General features: G+C 40.5%; 1 long non-coding RNA gene across 1 annotated transcript in view; it reads right to left on the bottom strand.

Moving 5' to 3' along the window:
• The window catches only part of LOC125320260, a 39,231-nt gene extending 20,711 nt beyond the window's left edge, over nucleotides 1-18,520 (bottom strand). Inside the window, exons 1-2 of the long non-coding RNA XR_007201062.1 lie at nucleotides 18,391-18,520; nucleotides 14,886-17,421 (exon numbers count right to left, since the gene is read on the bottom strand). This is a non-coding gene — a long non-coding RNA (uncharacterized LOC125320260). The remainder of the gene's footprint in view (nucleotides 1-14,885; nucleotides 17,422-18,390) is intronic.
• Nucleotides 18,521-18,608: the final 88 nt, after the last annotated feature.

Genomic DNA, 18,608 nt, shown 5'->3' with positions numbered 1-18,608 from the left:
TGACAGAACTCAAGTGCATCTCTTGCCTCCTCCACTATGCCACAGTGATATAAGGTGGCCTTCTTGTCAGTGAGGTTGTTTACTATGCAGCTTCTGTGCTTGTGGGTAAGACATAAATAATAAGAGCTGAAAAAAGTTACCCCCAGAGACAAGCCAATATCCAGAACACAAGGCTAATCATACCTTTTTGTTGAAACACATTATAAATATGAACATGAGTAGATCAAGAGTCATTGCAGCACTGTGTGGAAAAAGAACAGTCCAAAACCTGATGGAAGAATCTAGGGCATGGTGCAGGCACTCCCATGCATAGCATTTCATTATTTTTTGAGTTTCTATGCAGACCTATGACCCACTTCGGTTCCCACTGAAATCCATGGCAGATTTAATAGCTGCTCTATTTCTTCATTTTAATAGGCACTCTATATATAGAAAAATGTGTAACTCAAAACTATGTGAATTCTAGTCTTGCTTCACCTCTATTTCTCAAGGGATACTTCTTACTGAAGAACTAAATACTATTCCACAGCGTAACTGTGACAGTAACCATACACAGTGCCTTAAATGCCTGTCATAGTGTGTTCAGCATATTATCTTACACTGGAGAATAGACTTTATTTTCCAGCTACTAAGATACCATGATCATAGTTTGCCATTAAGGCTGTGCCTGCTTTTGAAAGACCATCCATCAAAATAAAATCAAGTTATTATATACTTCCTCACCTTCAACTTCCACCAGTCAGTATTTATCAAAGCATAACACTTTCAGAAAAGGCACTGATGACACATGAAAGCTGCAAAATGTGGAGCTGTTTCCCATTAGTGAGTCTTTCTTTTACTCTTTTCTGCAACAACAGGTCTTAAAAGTTGATTCTCTGATACACTTCACTTTTTAATTTTTTTTAATATGATTTGGAAAAAACCAAACCTTTCCTGCTACTACATCTAGGAAATATCAAGGCTATTTCCCTACAAAAGATTTCACACTCAATATCACATAACTCGAAGTTCAGTTCCTATGATGGGCCTAATACAGCTTTCAGGACTTCAGAAAAAGTAACATCAGGCAAAAAAACTCCCAACATATGTGTTCATAAAACTAAGTAATTATACAAGAGAAAAAAAAAAAAAAAGGCCAACAAAGAAACACCACAAAGATATTGTCAGGATAAATTGTAGTGGCACCTAAGCTTAGACTCCGGTTATTCCTATTTCTTGCAAATCAGTGCCTGGATCAAGCCAGATTGGAATTCAGAAGCAGCGCCCACAACACCTGAGCTATGATGTACCTCAGGAGGGGTGTAATTTGATGTTGAGCCACAGAGGCATACTCTAAGAGTGGTAGGCAGTATGCAGGGATGGCTGTAGAGGCAGAAGGGTGAAAGTCAGTGGTGCACTAGAATGAGTGGTTTCATCCTCTCCTTCCTGCCCACAGCCACTTTCCCTCTCGTGCCTGTGCCATTGCTCATGTGGCCACACAGAGGGGCTGGAACTCAGAAGCTGCTCAGCTGAATGCCAGCAACAGGGAAACAGCTGGGGTTTAGACAGGTGGTCCCCCAGCCCAGTTCTCCAAGAGCACAAAACCCATGCTTGCAATGGGAAGCCATGGGGAGGAGCAGTCAGGCACAGGGACAGGCACGGTGTCATCTCTTCTGGGGCAGCCTGCACTGCAGCTGAGTCACGAGTGGGTAAAGCTATCCTGCAGGTCAGGTGTGCCTGCAAGCCCTACGCAGGACAAGGCTGGCATAGCAGTACTTTAAGTGTGAGTTAGCCAGCCTTTAAGTAAAAGCCTTTAACCCTCCTTTCCATGGCTTTTAGAAGTATATGAATGACCCAGTCTACAAGTATTGTACAAGCTTGCTTAATTAATTTTGTTCAAAAGAGCTCCAGAGCATTCTATTCATTTCTCTTAACCTCTGTGTTACTGCTGATCCTCATAAGCTCTTACGGGATGTGGATAAATGAGCTGCAAAAAGTACACAGGAGCTCCCTTTGCCTGCACACCAATCTAATGGGCCTCTAGCCAGCGCCGAACTGAAAACCCTTGTGACCTTGCTGGGGTGACACTGAGCCCAAGCTAATAAGCTATATGCAGAGGTTGACTGATCTGGGCTGGGCTTCACAAGCATGCTTTTGAGCTGGAGCTGGCTGGTGTCCAGGAAGCCAAGCACACATGCAGAGGGCATTCGTGCATGAGCTCAGCCAACCACAGAGACATATTCACGGTGTCATCAGACTGCAGGCTACAGCTTCTCTCCACAAGATCTCAGTATCTGCAAAACCTCTGTTCTAGATTTCAACATATATGCAATGTATACTGGCATTGGTTACTCCCAATAGAGCATAGGATCAATTTGCCTATTCCTTGCTGCAGGGACCACCCATTTCCATGTGGTTTGAGGAATATCCCTGTTATTACCATTGTTTTGCAAGGCATACAAGGCATGATGATGTCTCTTCCAGTTTGTAACTGCTATGTCTCACAAAGCTAAAGTCTGGCCATATTTTTTTTTCAAGAAAACATGCATTATGAAAGTCCTGTTCAGCTAAGATTTTATTTTTAAGACAATCAATAAACCTATACAAATTATGACCATGTAATATAGTTAATGAGTGTTTTAGTTCACATTACTTCAATCACAGTTCAACATAAATAGAGTCTAATATATTTTCTAACTTGGCCATCATTGGTTTAACCCAGTTCTTACTGCACACTTCAGCTGGGCTGTTGCAATTATTTACCACACCCCCACTGACACAAAGGAAAGTATTTTTACTACTTACATTATTTTATTAATACAACTGGAACTTAACTCAGCTCTTTCACTCCCCCCCCTTTTTCTCTCCTCTCCAAGACCTATTGACAAAGCTGGATCCCTAAAGCTCTACATATCTGAAAACATGTAAGGTTATGCAAACAGAACACAAAATAAATGTAAAAAAAGAAACTGAAAAGCAAGACGATTCTCTGTCTATACATAAGAATAAAAGACTATACAAAGTATAGAGCAGAAAATGGCAGCTGTAATTAAATGTTAGAGAGTACTTCCAGCAGGAGCAAGCAATCTAAACGTCATAACAGGAATGGGAGGGAGAAATAGGTCTACTATTGTGTAAGTCAGGCAGAAATCAAAATGCGGTATTTCAAGTGGGGAATAGGGATGTTAGGCAGCTATTCTGACAACTTAGGTGTGTCTGGAAAATAAATGCATGCTAGATTAATGTTGAAATTTCCTTTGAAAAGTAAGCCTGTACAGCTAACACATGTAATATGTCAAAAAGAAATTCAGAGATTTTTCTGAATAAGTTATGATATAATTCTGTGCCTTTATTGTGCAACATCTATCTAATGTTAAGAAAGGCCAGTTAGGACTTATTTAATTTCACATATACTGGGTCACAAGCAGTTGCTTCATTTTTTTAGAAATCGTCTGCATTATTTGCCATTATGTGTCTTGCAGCCTTCTCGGTATTCATAATACCTTATTTAAATTGGAATTTGGAAATGTGATTCACAAGCTTGACACTGTGAAAACAAACTTCGATTAAAAAAGATACCATTATTTATGTGTTATTAAACAGGTGGAAAAACTCTATTGGCACCAAAAAATATGTATTTAAGCAACACAACTAGCAAAATGAAAGCAGAAACTTTCAAATTATTTAGTTAAGCTGCTCTAGTTAATGGCTGAAGTTTGCCTGCACTGAAGGAAACAGCTCAGTTACCCAAAATCCAACAGCAAAAAATAAACAGTCAATATTTTTCCCCTCTGGGAATGGGAGCAAGTACCAGCTGCCACATCGTATACATAACTGAGATCTGGCTCAAGGACCAGTATTCAGATTTGCATAAGAAAGAGCAAGGAGTGCTTTTAAACTGCCTACGTGACCCAGGAGCATACGTGCTTGTAGTGAGAGTTAAAACAAGCAAGCTAAACTCGATACTTTAAACTCCCCCTAGGTATCTTTATCCTGACTCACTTAAATACGCCTCCAGGAGATGTCTTTGACAGGAACAGAGGGAAATCTGAGCACAGTGAAGAACCCACTATATAAATGGGGGGATTTCCATCATCTCCACGGAGGGCAAGAGCTGGGCTTACATGTAAACAAACGCATTCTTGCAAGATTTGCAGTTTAGCTGCATTTGATGTTAAGAAATTCCTGCTAATGTGACTTTGTTACACGTTACACCAGTGCAGCATACTGCATTAGAAAAAAAATAGCTTGTGGCCATGTTTATAATATGCAGTGCTGCTAACTAATCTAGTCCGTATGGGAACATGCACCAGCTCTTTACAGGGCTCCAGCTGTATCACTCAGAGAGAAAGGATCTCAACTGCTGCTACCCAAATTCTTTGCTCTGTCACAGAGGTCCTGCCATGACATTGGGAAGGTTATTGAACCTCTTGTGCTTTGGGCTCCCTCAGCCTGTAAAGCTAAGGTAACAGAGCACCCCAGCTCCCATCCCTGCCCTGATGGGAAATACATTAGAGACTACAAGCTTCTGAGCTTCTGATATAGGCCATGACTGATCACTGCAGTTACAACATTATCCTTAATCTAGGCCATTATGAGTAAATTAAGGCTCCTTCGTATCCTCAGTGTTTCAATGCACAATTTCGGTTCCAAATAAGGAATTATTCCTTAATTAACAAAATCTTTTCAACATCTTATGTTTTTCAAACCTTTCAACGTTTAAATAACAAAACAAACAAACCAAAACAAACAAAAACTAAATAAAACAAAGAGTGTCTAAGGTGACAAATATTAATTCAACCGAAATATTGTACCAGTTAGAAATGGCAAAGTAAATAACACTGAAACATAAATACCTGAAACATAAATACTCTGACCTTCTGCCAGAGATCAGTGTTTCTGTACCATAAAAATGCATTCAGCTATCCTACTGTACTTGATGTTAATGTGTAGGTCTTTCTTTAAACTCAAATTAGATTACAATGTTAGTAGGTCATAATGGAGGTATTGTTCTCATAACATGTGCTCTCCTGTGCAGTTCTGCTGCTGATAACTATTCAAGTCAAGGAATTTAGGTGGAAGTAGAACGTTACACCTTTTATGTCAAGCCATCTAACAAATGTGAGTGTAAAGAAACAATACATTTTACATCATCAAGTACTCAATTAAGCACTTGCTTCTGACATTAACAGTGAAGACAACAACCTCAGGAATCTTTCTGGTGAGGCAAACTCTATAAAAACTTACCCAGTCTGACCTTTCCAATCAGAATTGTGAGGTTCACCTCTCGAAATGAGAACCGGGGGAGAAGTAAATTTGGCCAGGAATGTTGTTTTACCACATTGCCCCTGCAAACACAGTTTTGAGATGTTCATGTTTCAATGACTGAATACTTGCATTTCTCCAAAAACATGCTGGAGTAACTGAATGGAAAAGGTGGGACTGAGAGGGAAGTGAGATGGTTATATACTGTGCCATGGAGCAGTGAGGAATTGCAGTACAGAACTCTACCTGCTACCACATGAATCAACCACTTCAAAATAAGTGCCTAGGGCTTGCAGAGGCCTCTAGTACAGGGGTAGATGTCACCTGACTTTGTTCCTGCTTTGCAATCCACAAGTGCAAAAGTACCATGTCATGGAAAACTTTGCCTCGGAAAGAGCAGAGGGCTGGAGCAGGAGACTGGGAGGGGTCTGGCTCGTTCCCCTTCACCAGAGTCAGAGGTTGAAGTGGGACAAGCTGCACACAGGAAAGAGAGCAAGCTGCTGGCTGCCATCCTGCTCTCTGCTTCCTGCCCTCTGGCTAGCAGAGGGTGGATTTCATCACCCACCTGCGTCATGACTGCTACAAGTAAGGAGCCCGGTTGGCAGCGAGCATTTTATTCACAAGACTCAAATCCTTTTGACTTCTGGTGTGAGCTTTTGCCAAGTCACATTCAGATCAATACATCAGGTGAATCTGTGCATAACCTTAGGACAGCTTCTGCCACACACAACAGCTGTAACTGAAGTTTTCACCTCTGCTAAAGAGCTCTTGAAAATTTCTTCATACATTTGACAGGCATGCTGTAAGCATCTGGCTTGTTTAACCAGGAATAAAACTATGTAATTTAAATTTGCGAAGATACCCTTACATCCTCTCAATCTTGTCCAAAACATAACACAAATGCAGCATTCTTAGCACAGTTAACTTCCTCTCTATAAGGTTTAGTGCATCTTAAATATCAGGTGGAAAATTGTAGATAAACTAAAGAGCTGCTAAACTAATGTCCTGCTGTTGCAGAAAAAGACCTGGAAGGCTGGAAGGCTTTAAGAACATGTTAAGACATGTTTTTTCCTATGTCAAGAGCACCCTAGGAATATCAGCCTTCTCTAGAGGCGGGAGTTGGATTGGATGACTTTGGAGGAGCAAGTTCTAGCCCAGTTTTTCTGTAGGTCTGTCTTGCACTACTTACCACCAGCTGCACTTAGCCAGAAGTAAGTTTACAAAGGCAAATACTAACATCAGCCTTTGCTCACCCCCAAGTCTGATAATGGTCTTACTGGAAGCCTTAAAAAATTCAGTGAAGACATTATGATTTTATTTATTATGTGATAAGGATTAATTATAAATAATCATTAGTAATGATGAAAACTGCTATAAAACAATAATATATGAGTTAATTCTATCACAGTGATAAGACAATTCTCTGATGATTTACATCACTATACTTTAGGTTTCTAAGGAGCACTTTACCTTTACAAATACTTCTTTTTTGAAGTCTTTCTTCACTTGGGATGATCTGTCTCCAGCTTACACACGGAATGTTATATACTACCTTCATGCAGGCAGATACGCAGTTGCTTACCAGTATGTTTACAACACTGACAGACCATTTCAATTCATGGATATTACAAATGCTTTTTGTTCAAGTAATGAACAAATTTTGTTCAAGTAAACTCTTCAAACATAAGAGTGAAACTAATTAGTTAAGTGACCATATAAGCACCTCCCCAACTGCTAATGCAAAGCTAAATAATACAACATCCTTAGCCAAAACTGGAGCCTGGGAAGAAAGTTTGTTACTTCATTTATAGCCATACTAAAATCAGAAACACAGCAGCTAGCTATACTCAGGCAGCTGCCAGGTGTGCCTTTGGCAAGATCCTGCTTTGAGAATTGTTTCAGGCCATAGTTACATAGGGGTGGAAAGCAGAAAATGTGAAATGCTGACTGAGCCAAAGGCCTGCAGTTCAACTACATAAAAAGTCCTTAACTTTCAGAGTGAGCAGCAAGATGCATCTACTTAAGGTCCAAATATAGAATCTGTACCCCAATATAAAGCCCATATGTGTTGACCTTATTGAAGAATCTGGATTTGAATTGAACTAATGGGGAAAAACACATCTAAAACCATATAGATAATACTCATATCAACATTTCCTTAAAAAGGTTGAGATAGGATCTCAGTTAGAAAGTGTCACCCATTTGGCACAGGAGAAATTCAGCACTTCGCTACCCAGGGAGGGTTGGCCCTGAAACGAAGAGATGTTCCTGCTTGACAAGCCTCAGGATGTCTGGGAAGATTTAGGTGCTTACACTTTTTCAAACCCAAGGCTTTCTCCCTCAGGTACACTGCTCCTGGGGATTGCTAGTCCAGAACCACCTCCTGAGACAGTAACTGCACTGAGAAGTGAAACTGAATAAAACAGGGCTAAGGACTCCATGGCGCAGTGAGGCAGCAAGAAGTGGATAAAAAACCAGGGCAGCTTAACATGGCAACTGCCTGCCTGCTGAACCAGTCCTGTGGCTGTCCCTCAGGCTCATATGCACAGGTTCCTTCACAGAACTGTCACAAAGCTTAAATTATTGATATCTGTGGAGAACAGCCTGTCAGTAGGTACCAAAGAACGCTCTCCCTGCAAAATAAATATGAGAGAGAGTAGATCCTGCAGCCACTTAAAGCCTGCTGACAAAGGGCTGAATCTTGCTCTGATCTTAACCCTGCAGATGGGCCTTCCAGCTCCAGCTGAAAAGCAGCACGCAGCACCAAGCCTGGTCATATTCCCATTTTGCAGTTAAACAGTCATGTTCCCATGCTGTAGTTTCTCACTGGCACCGTTTATTTGGAGCCTAACACCATTTCTGAGCTAATTTTCAGGTTAAAAGCAGGAAGTCTCATTGCTTGTTACTTGCTCAGAGCAGTGTAACAACCATGAACAAGGGCAAACTATCAAGTACTAGTTGTTGAAACCAGTGGACAGCCTGGAGACCAGTACACGACACAGGAGACCTTGGAAACTCACACACTTCGAAAGATACATTTCCTGCTCTTTCCCATCACAGGAATGACTACCTAGCAAAACCACCAACGACAAAACAGGTGTGGTTTTTCTTGGCAATTTGCACTAATGAGGACCCAGAATTTCTAATTCCCAACAGGAGAGGAAAAGGGATCAGGAATTTTCCCAAGATTTCTTTGGTGTTTTTTCCTGGAATGGGTTAACACCACAAGGGCTTCTGCTATATCCAAGCCAAATGCAAGTAGACCTTGACTCTTTTTTTTTTTCTCCAAATAACCCGAGTAAAGCCTAGATAAGCCCCACAGCTGTATTCACCTGCTGGAATTAGTCAGAAATAGATGGTGTCATGAGCATAGCAACAAACAGAGTGAGATACATAGGAAGAAGAAACGGGTTAGGGTCACACTGGACCTTTCTTGCATGCTTTTGCTGATGCTTACACAATAGATAAGCACTGCAGTCCACTTGAACATGACAATGAAGATGATGATGAGAACTTACTCACTGAGCAAACAACAGTGAGAGAAAGATGGGGCATGCTGGGAAAACCAGAGCAGAAAGCACACTTAATTTCAATAGAAAATTAGATGAGATAGACCCTTATCTCACTGAAGCCACTGGGGTTCGCAATCCTGGCTGCAAAGAAAGCATTTCAGTATGATAGCCTACTGGCACAACATGAATGGCAGCTGTAGAAGGATTTATGAAGATGATGTAAAGAAACAGATTGACTTCTGTAAGCTCTTGAAATAACTAGCAGCTGGAGAAGCTCATCTACATCACCTAATCTGTCCAGCTCCACTTTGCAGGAATGCTCATGGTCTCCGTAATCCATCTGCAGTGCCACTGCACTGCCCTCTAGTTCATTGCACAATTACTCTCATTGTAAGAAACATTCTCTTATGACTTGAGATTTTCCTCTTTCAGCTTCAGGCCATTGCACCTTGTCTTTCTTTCTTCTGAGAATGTGGGTAATTCCCTTCTTTCATTTACACTATTATCTCTGCAATTATTTATAGTCTGTAACTGTAAATCTCCTGAGTCCTCCATTTAACACAGTTCTTTCAGTGCCTTTTTCTGCGGTCTTACCTTTCTATCATCATCCATTACTGGCTTTGTATCATCTCTATTTTTAATAATTGTTATGATATGGGGACTTGGGTGAATTCACCATTCTAACTGTAAGAAAATCACAGCTATATGAACCAGAGACTCATTATTTTAATACTATTACTTGAGAAAAGGTAGTGTGTTTTATGTGACAATGAGACTCAAAAAGCACAGGCAACATCGTTTTCAAATGGCAAATCACACATCCTAAACTCGGAGTGTAGAAGCAAAGCTCTGAGAATTCTCAGAATGAATGTCCAAAATACTACCGTTTCCTCCAACCATATGCTAAGAAATACAACAGCAAGCAATTTTTTGCTAAATTAAAAAATAGTAATGAGAACATCAGTCTGACAGCAGGCTCTGATAACAGGAGTTATCAACGAAAACTTTTCTCTTGGTGACAGTGATTCCCTTTTACATATATCAATAAAAATTTAAAATTTGAATAGTGGTGTGTATTTACCTGAAAATAAGCCAAGAGCTGCAATAATAATAATAATCACTATTGGGAAAGGCACAGGTAGTGTTTATTCTACAAAATATTTGGAAATTTTCCTAAGCTTTCACTTTTGAAAAAAAAAATCTGACAATGTATTAACTGCTATTCTAAGGATTGAACCATCCAGTCACCATTTTTACTGTATTTACTACTAAATTACTTGAGCCCTTGCCAAGCATTGATAAATATACCCCCTCAAAGTGCTTTCTGAAACAGGGGGACATGTGTTCCCTCATTTTTCTGGGCAAAAATGCATTGAAAAACTGATCTGCACAAGAACACTTGAAAAAAATTTCTACAAAGTCAAGCCATAAACTGAACCTAGATATCCTGAGCAATATTCTTAGAAAAAACCAAACAAGGTAAGTGCAGTTGAAAAGCCTAAAGAATCACTTGTTATATGCAATGAAGATTCCTCTCCTTGTAACAGGAGATGCTATGCAGTACTGACACTGAAACTAACTGCAGAGGTCATGATAAAATGGATCTCCAAGGAAAAACAGAGACATGATAAAATTGCAACCATGACAAAAATGCAGCTTCGAAAAGGTACTTACCTATATTTTAAAGAATTCAGGTAAAATGAAGTAATGGTTATGACAGTGCAGTAGTTTTGCATACTAATAATGTGACAGACTTCAGTATAAAAAGATCAAAATCAATCTGGAATAGAAAGATTCTAATGGGATAGACTTGGAGTCTGATATGGGCTAAAAGACAGGATGGCAGGCACAGCTCTACAGTGTTACATGGGGGAAAGATACGTCAGGGCCTTGTATTTTTACCTGAACCTTCCATATGCAGAAAAAAATACTACTGATTGCTGTCAGTTCTGGCTACTTCAGCACATGAATGATGGGTGTATCTTCACCAGGTAGCAAATGGACAAACACTACTGTGGCTGAGTTCTGTTTTCTATTAAGATTTCCACATCAGATCTGGTAAAATCTGATTTGAATGATAACCAGCCAGCTCTAAATCAAATGAAACAATACACAGAATTAAGTTGTCTATTGTAAAAGACCAAATTTTAAAAACTTGAGAGAACTAGAAAGTTCAAGAGTTTGCAATTCCTTCAAATGCTCATTAAATACATTAATAAATAAAAAAAGTCCATTGCACACATATTGAATAAGATACTAAGACTAAAAATCCTCTAAGTATAGCTCTGTAACTAAATTAATACTTGATTCACTTTTCAACAGAACAATGACTATGCTGTCAAGTGCAGGATAGTTAAAAGAAAAATAAGGAAACAGAACAAATGGAACAGAGGTGAAACTCCAAAGATCTTGCAGTGGCGTAGACAGTCTCTGTCCTAAGATGTGCTTTGGAAGAACAAAATGAACATTGTTTATATTTAAGAAAGACAATAGGAAAAGTTTCTCCAACTGCTTAGCCAGTCACCTACAGTCTCAACTTCAATAATACACTAAGTTTTAGAACAAATGCAGACTAGAAAACTTGATAAACTTCATGTGTGCTTGGAAAACGGGAGAAAGCAATTGGGATTTACCAGAATTTGATTGTACCCAGATAATTCCAGTCTGTCTTTCAATAAGCCATCTGAATTTTTCAACTAATCAAGTTAGCTAGATCAAGTCCACATGTCACTCAGTAAAGAATCTAAATGAGATGAATATGGGAAACTATTAGTCAAGCAGCAAATTCTGGCAATTTGTACAAGAGTTGCCAGATGGTGTAACATATATAGCTTAAAGAATATATGAGGAGTAATGGTGAAAAGAAAACTTTAGGGCAAAGGAGGTTACTAAGAGGTGATCAGTCATGGGACCTATCACACAGTATTATCCCCAATCTGAAATATCATCACCAACAATCTAGCCACAGAAATTAGGAAGAAGGTTAACAAAATTAAGGACATGAATTTGGACAGCACACTTTAATAGACAATTGACATATAAACTAAATAATAGAATTTGCATGAAAGTCTCTGAGTGGCCATGCAGAAGTGTCCATTTCTCCCCTTTGATTATAAAGGTAAACTTGCTCCTCAGGGTAAATACTTAGGGCAGGTGGATATGTACAGCAGAGACCGCAACACCACCTGATGCAGCCAGAGGGAGAGCACAGGATGTCAGTCAAGGTACTTCCAGCAAGCAAAATTATCAGTGTCAGCTTAAAGTCAGCAGAGAAGACATTCTCAAGTCCTCCTGTGGAGCTCTTTGAGCCCTGGAGCACCACCTACCTTTCTGTTCAGTCAAGCCCAGGAAAGGTGGATTCAAGCTGGGAGAGGGCTTGATGATCCCAATCACAGTGGTTAGAGGAATGGTCTATCAACAGTACAGAGCCCAAGAGTTTGGCTAGTTTAGCTTGGAAAAGAGAGCTAAGAGAGGACAGGGAAGAACGTAGGCACAGTCACTGAACACAAATAAATGTCAGTCTCAGAAACAGCAGGAACAAAACTTACAGAATAAATAAATTCTGTATGGAAATCAGAAAGAAACTAGGTAATGCAGAAACAAGACACCCGAGTACTCTAGATAAGGTTTACAGTAAATGTAATTGTAAAGAAAAAATAATCAAGAAACCTTCCTTTTCCTTTTGAAATCAGTTGTAACAAGGAAACATTGACCTTACAAGGATAGAATATCCTTATATCTATCCTATCTGGGTATGTCCTAAGATGGCCCAGGCCTAAGAAAGCTGATTTTCATCCTGCAGAATTAAAGTTGGAGTCTATGTACTGCTATAGGCAGACACATTTTATTATACACATTATACTACTGAAATAGATTCAGAAACTGTATTTCATGGCATCATTCATTTAATTTCACCGAAGCAATTTCCTTGTAAGCAAAATCTAACAATATTTCAGTATGCAGGACAATATTATCTTGCATATAGATGCAAAGGCATCAGTACTGATCAATTTCAATGTAAGTTAAAATTTAAGGGAGTGCTGTTATATCGCATTTCCTCAGTCTGTAAATCTGTCTACCACTTCTTGCCAAACACCACCTGCATCAGAGACAAAGTTGACCATTTGCCTGTCAAATATTACACCTCTTCCCTAACAAGAGTATCCAAAAAAAGACTGTGAAACTTAAACATATGGGAAAGAGGAAGGGCTAATGAATGAAAATGGCAAGAGTTTACAACACCCTTAGTGATGAAAAATGACATTTGCATTTAAAATGTGAGTAGGCAATGCAGAGTGTAACAACAGATCATTTCTGCAAGAACTGTGGGACATGGAAAACACAATCCACTCTTAAGTCCAACTAACTGATGAGTACAGGGCAGTTCTCTTACCATGTCCTTAGTTTGTTCTTATTTTGATCAGCAAGTCCCACAGTCTACCTGCAAAGAACATTGGGAATGTCCCTAGCATGGTTCTCCGCTGCTTATCCTTATACAGAGGTACACACTGGTTTTCTGCAACATCCGCTTATGTATGAACCAAGAACATATTCAGGGATTTTTACATTCAGGTTAATACTCTGTATTCTGTTTCCACATTATCCTCCAAATCTAAACATTCCCAAAATAATGCAAGAACATCATGGCCCACTCCAAGCTTGCCGGTAATGTCTTGCTCCCACTTTCTATCTCCTATGCTCTACAAGCACAACACTGCAATCCTAAATTTTAACCCACTTAATTAATCACATTTCCTATTTTTAACACACACCACATCATTTTTCATCCTTAGTAAAAAAGAAAACAAATTTTAATATCCTTCTCCACTTACTGTAGAGTTTTTTGGAACACAAATGTCAGATTTCCCATGTGCATGCATGTGTACTTCCACAAAGGTGAAAGTATAGACTGTCAATCACTGCACATTAAAGAAAAATAAACTCCAAATTCCTCTTCTTCCACTGGAAAACTTTACAAACACACACTTCTGGTGGAATTTTAATATGTGTGCATACTAGCAGGTTTTCTCACAGGAAAATCTGATCAGAATATACTCCAGTTTATGTATAAGTCTTGCAGTATCAGCAAGATCAAGTTTTATCTGGTTTATTACTAAGCATACAGAATTGGTGTCACCTGAGGGCATGATATTTTAAAGAGTTTCTCATTTCTAAAGATAAATATAAAAAGTGCACAGCTGAAAAATCAGTAAGAGTGTACTTTGAAGCCACATTCTCTGCCACAACTAAAGTTTTATCATATCTTACTATTAAAAAAAAAAAAAAAAAAAAAAAAGATAATGGAAATTTTGGTTCCAAAGCATGACTTACAATTCTCTCATTTCCAGGCTTACATACTGCACAGTGCCACCAATGAAATAAGAACTCAGGTTTTGAAAACAAATTAAATACTTCCAAGGTTCTGTTCCCAACATGGCATGTTCCTTCCTATTATGAAGTCTCTAATACTATAACACTAAGCAAAATGCATTTGTGTTCATATAACACATGCTCACAAACAGGGGATGCCCATTAATAAGTGACCATACAAAGAAAACTGACCAGTTTGTAGCACAGAGGAGGAAATCCTGTCCTCACAGAAATCAGCAGCAAATTCCAATTGATGCTTATATTGGGAATTGTATCCATTGTTTTAGCCATTGTGAAAAATACAGCCAAAAGAAGTAAGTATTTCCTAGCCTCCTTCAGAGATGAACTGTACATTTCTTGTACCACTAATGATTAAAAAAAATTTAAAAAGTGGATTAAAATCACCAGTGAAACTTAAGTTCTGCCTCATTTTTACAGCTCAGATGATGACGGTGGGAAGGGCAAAGGGGACTTTTCTGTGAGTCCTGATTTACTCCTAGGCATCCTGAGAACACAGGAATGGTGCATTTTTACTACAAAGTTGTATATGTGTTTCTTTGTTCCCCTTCTTTTTGCATAAAGCTGCAGACAAAACACAGAACATGGACACGAGCAGGACTTTTTAACAAGAGTATAAACCTTCATATAGTTTGCAGAGAAGCCTTCAAAAAAAAAGAAAAAAAGGAAAAAGAAAAAATAGGCCAATTTATCCCTTAGATACAGACACGAAATCACATGAATCAGGATTCATGCACATACCTATTTTAAATTATTCCCAAAGGATGCATTCTCACTCTCTCATCCTCTGCACAACTCCTCTGAAGTCAGTAATACAGATCCTGGCTCTGCACCTCCAAAATATAGCCATGGACACACCTCCTTCATTTACTGTCATTTCAGGCATGCAATCTCTTAAGCAGTTAATGTCTTTCATGCCAGCACACAATGAAGAAAATATTTCTGCAACTGATCCTAATGCAAGATACTATCCCATAATACATAGCTTCTGCTTTTTCTACCCATGAAGCCTTCCTTTTCTTTGTTAGATTAGGCTGAATATTGTAGACACATCCTCACTTCATGTCCTTCACCAAAGGAGCCGAAGGCAAAAGTCCCATTGATTTAAGACCTGAGGCTGAATTAGTAATCCCAGTGCTTCAGGAATTCATTTAGAAATGGAGACTATATGGTCTTTAAGGCAAAAAGAGAAAGGAACAAAACACACTGAATTCATATTACGTGTACTCCAGAAGGTCCTTTTCCTTCTTTATTTTTTCTTGTAAGTTGACTTTACACTCTATAACCAGTAGGGTAAATTAATTACCCCAAAATATCCAAACTAAATGATGGAACCACTTATCCGTTTTTTCATAAGTCCAAATGCATTAACAGCTGAATTGATGTTGGAAAGTCTCAGGGAGCCAATATCTGCCACAATTCCCAAAAGGAAAGGTAATATGATGCCTTTTCTTGTTGTGTCATATTTTAAGGTAAAGGCAATGCCTAACTGGTTCACTTAGCTTCTTGGCAATATTTTCCAGCTTTTTCCAGGAAACATCACATGTTCAAAAATATTCACCAGTTATGGCCAGAAAACAAGGTGGAGACTTCGCTAAAAATAATTAGCTGTAATAAAACAATTACGCATAATATTTAATACCATAAACCACTTGACTATGGGAACTTGCTTAAGTGAGGTGGCAATGCCAGCTTTCCCTTCACACTCCCGCTCTGTACAGAGGTTGTGCACTTTCTTACCTGCCTACTGTCTGCAGCTTCCTGACTTCCCCAAAGCTGAAGTTCAACTCAAACACATATGGCAAAAAACAGAGACTGCAGGTCACAAATGGAAACAAAGCAAATGCTAACGTGTTTTCCCCAACATGATGCAAAAAGGCGTTTCAAGAGCCAGCTCACGTTCCCTACAAAATTCAGCACCCTTCCTAAGCCTTAGACCATCCTGGGTGCTTTGCTCCTATGTTATCACTAGCACAGTAGGGCTATTCCCCCATGTGCATGTATTTTCAGCAGACAGAAACCCACAATTTTATTCTATTCTCCTGTACGGATATATTCTGGCTTGTATCCTTGTATGAACAAGTGACTCTCTATTTCATTATACATGCTGCAGACCCCCAAATACCTTCCCATTCCCACATGAAGCAAGCCTTTGAAAGACTATAAATGCTGCAAAGACATGAAACCTCAGTGCAGATAGCTCCCATCTTGCAGATCATCTCACAGCATCCAGCAGGATTCTTGCCCCTTTCTTGAACAGAGTTCCCATAAGGATGGTACTAAGGATGGAGAAAACTTTTCTGTCTGAGATCCTTTTATGGAGATTCCACCAAAATCTGTGGATTACAGGATTCATGCACTAACTTACTCAAGTGCTTTAATAAAGTTGAAACAATAAAAATTATTTTACAGGAAGTTCTGCTTTAGAGTCCAAACTCTGGGGTGTACAAAGAGCTAGGTACATCCCAGAGAGAAAGCTGGATCCCCATCACAAAGCCAGATGCAGATGCTCATAGATCAGGAATAATGCAGGGCACAAAGAATAATTTTTTTCCCCCCAGTAAACCTGTATCCTCCACAGACAAACAAGGAAGGCCATCTGCTAGCAGTATACACCAAGGCATGTCCAGCTCTGTATTCCTGCATGACTGGAGTCTTCTTGTGTATTGCAGCTCTCAGTATATGGCTTATAAAATATTTCTGTAATGACAGCAGGACATTTGTGAAAATGCTGTTCGGCTCAAAGCGCAGCAGGCTATGCAGCAGTGAGCATCCGACTGAAGGCAGTATGTTGTGCTGAAGATCTGCAAGAAGAATGATGTTTTCAACATACCACTTACACTAAGCCATCTTCCTGAGGACCCCAGTCAACCCCCTTGTACACAATAGATTTTTCTTGCTTGCAGCAGCATATGTTTGCAAGAACAAGGCTGTAGCATCTAATGCCACATACTAGGCAGGCTGGGAAAGCAGTCTTTGCCCCTGAGGCCATGAGGTGGAAGGGCTGTAGGGAGGCAAACACTAGGAACTGCTCTCTTCACATTTACACACATATGAGAAATATAATCACCAGATGTCTTTCAGCTACGTAATATCAAATCTTGACTTTTTAAACAAGTCTTTGATACATCAACTATTTATTTGCCGATTTGGATGATGTAGACAGTCATTCATTACATGAACTGCAAGAGATAATCCAAAGTTATTCACGCAGTAGTATGGTTTGTCTTTAGTGTAGTCATGATACAACTGGATGTGAATCAAAAAGGGCTTCACTCTGCAAATAACATACAAAGAAATATGTTATGACATTGAGGAAACATGGAAAATGAAAGATACTTGCTTCAATGGAGGAACCATTAGAAAAGACTAAAAGTATTAAGCTAATAAATCAAGACTTCATTTCCAAGAAAAGAAACAGCAACCAGCTTTTTCATCGTTTTTGGATGGAGCTGCTTGCTGAGGTTTGTATCTGCACAACAGTATTAAAAGCACAGCACGCAGTACCACCATAAACTAGCGAGTCTATAAGTCTATAAAAATACTTCTTTTTTAAAAAAAAGCAGAGGATTTTAGAAAGCACAATTTAGAATTCTAAGAGTGCCGTGTACAACCCCAGCTTTGCGTTTTACCAGCCCTTCTGTATTTCACGAGATGTAATTGGATGTATAAAACGCTACAAACGTAAAATAAAACTACCAATTCTCCTCCTTGAAATAAAAGGTTAAGCTTGTAATTACACGACTTTGACATATCGTTTTGTAAAATTACTAATTAACTACGATCCCTCGATCGGGTAACGCAGAAGTGCTTTTCTTCCTCGAGAGCCGCGCCTGCTCCATTTTAAATCAAGTACCGCTACAGAGGGAGGGAAAACCCCACAAACACGCGAGCAGTGGGGCGGCGGGCACCGCATGGAAGAAACGCTTCTTCGGAGGCAGCCAAGGCGCAGCGCGGGTTTCGGCACGCCTTGCAGTGGCGCCCGGGCCGGGGGAGCCGCATCCCCCCTCCCCGCGGCCGGCGGCAGTGGCGCTGGGGAGACGCAGGGGAAACAAAGCCGCCGCTGCCGCCGCGCCTCCCGACCCTCTCCCGCCGGGACTGCCGCGCTCCGCCGCCCCGGTGCGGGGTCTGGCAGCAGGGTCGCACCGTGCCCGTCCCCGCCCCGCGGAAGGAGGGCCGGACGAGAGGGCGCGGGGGGCTCTGCCCGCAGCACCGCTCCGCTCCGCGCCGCCGCAGCGCCACTCACCGCGCCGCCCGTGCCCCGCCGAGCCGCGCCGAGCGCTGTGCAGGCGCTACAAGCGCTGTGCAGGCGCTACGAGCGGTGTGCAGGCGCTACGAGCGGCGTGCAGGCGCGCCGCGGCGGCCGCAGGTGCCGCGGAGGAGGTAGCGGGGGCGGGCGGCGCTGGCGAGCCAACCGGGGCCCGGCGCGGCGCCGTGAGTCACCAGCGGGCACGCAGGGCGGCC

This window comes from Corvus hawaiiensis, chromosome Z (assembly GCF_020740725.1).
Source record: "Corvus hawaiiensis isolate bCorHaw1 chromosome Z, bCorHaw1.pri.cur, whole genome shotgun sequence".
NCBI lineage: Eukaryota > Metazoa > Chordata > Aves > Passeriformes > Corvidae > Corvus > Corvus hawaiiensis.
Note: the sequence above shows the minus strand (reverse complement) of the source record. Positions and strands in the feature narration are given on the sequence as shown.